Raw genomic sequence first — 3,309 nt, 5'->3', positions numbered from 1 at the left:
TCTATTTTTTTCATACGTTTCATTTAAAATATTGTGTTTATCTTTGAAAACTTTACATGTTTATCGTCAATAAATTTTTGTAGTTTCTTATGTTCTTTTGTTGTGTTTACTTAATGAGAAATTGATGTTTATCATAACAATATTTTTGTATTTATCATCAATAAACTTATAATTCCGTTAAAGAGATAACGAGAAATCTAATCAATACGAATAATAAGTTTTGAATTCGGCTCAATACAAGAAAAAAAAAACTTTTTAAATTACTTAAGCTAAAAATTCTCTTCCCTTTTCAAATTGTCTGCCACCCCACTCTCATCAATCATCCCACTTCTCTAACGTTAGAAACTCTCTCACCGGCCATCATCGTCCACCCCTGTAGCCCCCTCCTCCATCACTATCGTGGGATCGTGATCAAACAACCATTTACATAGTTATTAAAATAATCATTTGGCTACCTAATGAAATGACTATGAACATTTGTTAATTGTATATATTTAAATTGAATCAAACAAAATATCCATCCAATTAAGAATTAAAATATGGGAAAGTATGAGGAGCCAATGGAATATTTATACAATGTATACAATAGAGATTTAGGGAGTATTAAAGATATAATCATTAGTGTTACCCTTTTCCATCAATTGAATCTTTTGGGATGAGTGGTATCATGACATGGTATTAGAGTGTTAGATCCGAAAGGTCAAGAGTTCGATCCTTGGTGAACTCCAAAATCAATTTAATTTTTTGGGAAGATGTTTATTATCCCTAGTACTCGGATGGTTATTCTAGATAGTAGGAGGATGTTCATTTTGTAACTCAATAACCCATTGTACACATTGTACAAATAATCCATTGTCTCCCTAGCGGGATCCAATAAATAATCATCTACATACCTAGTGAATTGAACATCTAACACATTTGTCGGGTGGAGAGAGTCGACGGCGACGTATGGAGGCTGGGGGCGGAGATCCCGCGATGGAGTAGCCACGCAACAACAACTTCGGCTAGGGGAGATTGCGAATCTGCTTCGTGGGCTTCGAACCCGAATGCGCAGCAGCCAAAGATGGAAGAGGAGGAGGAATCAAACCGGTGGGAGGAAGGGCTGCGTTGATGAGGTGTGGCACAGCAGTAACTACGACACGACAAGGAGGACAGACGATGGGGATAACGTGGGTCTCGAACGGCGTGACAGGAGACAGCGGCTGCGGTGGGGCATGTACAGCTAGCGACGGGTGGCTGGACAGTGATAACGAGGACATACTGGGCTGCTGCGGCACAATCTCCCGTTGCTACGGCGCGCAAGCAGAATGCGGAGAGGCTAGGCGTCGTCGGCGGGAGGCTGAGCTGCGTCGGTCGGGCGGTGTCGGACCGAACAACGGCGCCGAGGTGACTCTGCGGACCGGAAATCACAAATAGAGAATGGGAGGTTAACGTAATATTAAGAGTAATTGTGCTAATTGTGATTTAGTTTAATTGCAAAATCCATATTTTTCAAATTTCAAAATCTAAAATTAAAAATAATTAATTAACAATTTAATTTATGTTTTTAATTTTAATTTTCTTTTTTTACTCCATTATTTAAGTTGTTTAGTATTCTTATTATCTTCTTGTACTTTTCATAAATTTATGTGTCGTCTCCCCATATTTCTCTTCAATACCTTCCAAATTTTGTGTGTTTAGCATCACAAAATTTTTGTATTTATTACCAATAAATTTATATATTTTCTTCCTATATTCCTCTTCAAGAAGTTGTGCTTACCTTAAATTCTGTGTTTATTTTCAATAAAATTTTGTGGTGTCCGTATATTTCTCTTCAAAATGTTGTGTTTTATCTTTAAAAAAAAAAATTGTGTTTATCTTTACAAAATTTCTATAGTTATTGTGAAAAATTTTATGTTTTTTCCTATATTTACCTAAAAAAATTGTATTTATTATCAATAAATTTGTGTTTTTCTATATTTTTCTTTAAAAAGTTGTGTTTACATTAAAAGAAATTTATGTGTTTAATATCACAAAATTTTTTATTTATTGTCAATAAATTTATGTATTTTCTTTTTATGTTTTTCTTCAAAAAGTTATATTTACTTTAAAAAAATATTTGTATTTATTGTTAATAATTTTTTTTGTTTTTTTTTTCTTATACAATTTTTTCTTCTTATTCATTTTTGTTATGCTTCTTTTCTTTATTCTTCTTCCTTATAAACATACAAGAAAGAATCATACAAGCAAGCAAATAAAAAAAATAATGTTACATAATCAACAAAATTTATGTTGATGATTACTATGATTAATATTTGACCAGTATAAATATTTTTATATTCAATTTTAAACTATATACTCCAAATTGTAATAAAATAAAAAATAAAGTATTAACCTAAAATATTGACTAATATTAATAAAAAATGCTAGTCTTTATTATTTCTTATAAAAAAAAACATAAGAGGAAGAAACAAACCTAGAAAAAGCACAAATTATCTTTAAAAAGTATTATTTTAGGTACTTTAAAAAATAACATTATTTTTTAAAAGCTGTAAGTATAAATATATAAGACTTGTTTGGATGCCATTCTCAAAAAATATCTTTTTTAAATGATATTTTTTTAAAAGATCTTTTACAAAAGTAAAAGTAATTTATCTTTGGATATCTTATGTAAAAAGATCTTTTTATCTATTAATTATGTTTGGGTAAAATAAGATAAAAGTATTTTTTTATTCATTTATTATGTGAAAAACATCCTTTTTTTAAGGAAAAAGATCTTTTAAAAAAAGATGTAAATTGTAGCTTCTCAAAAAAGATGTTTTTTTTTTTTATTTTTCTAGTACTTTTATTTTTACTATTAGAAATTTTTCAAATACACTAAAAAATAAAAAAAAGATATTTTTCATTGAAAAAAGATCATCTTTTATCAACTTAATGGCGCCCCACTACAGTTTAAAATTTTTTTAGTAGTATATGATAATAATATTTATTTGTCCCCATTAAATTATTAAATTTGACCCCACAATAATTTTTTACTCAACTTTTGGTATTTAATAGTGAGTTTAAGAATTTTATATTAGATGTTTATTAGAATAATCAATTCTCAATTTAAATAAGATTAGTATTATTTCTTAAAAATAAACTCAAAAGATATTATTTATCTTTTTTTTTTCAAAATTAGAGATAATAATAGTCCCCATTAAATTATTAAATTTGACCCCACAATAATTTTTTACTCAACTTTTGGTATTTAATAGTGAGTTTAAGAATTTTATATTAGATGTTTATTAGAATAATCAATTCTCAATTTAAATAAGATTAGAGATTAGT

Source organism: Arachis ipaensis, chromosome B04, assembly GCF_000816755.2.
Source record: "Arachis ipaensis cultivar K30076 chromosome B04, Araip1.1, whole genome shotgun sequence".
Taxonomy (NCBI): domain Eukaryota; kingdom Viridiplantae; phylum Streptophyta; class Magnoliopsida; order Fabales; family Fabaceae; genus Arachis; species Arachis ipaensis.
Note: the sequence above shows the minus strand (reverse complement) of the source record.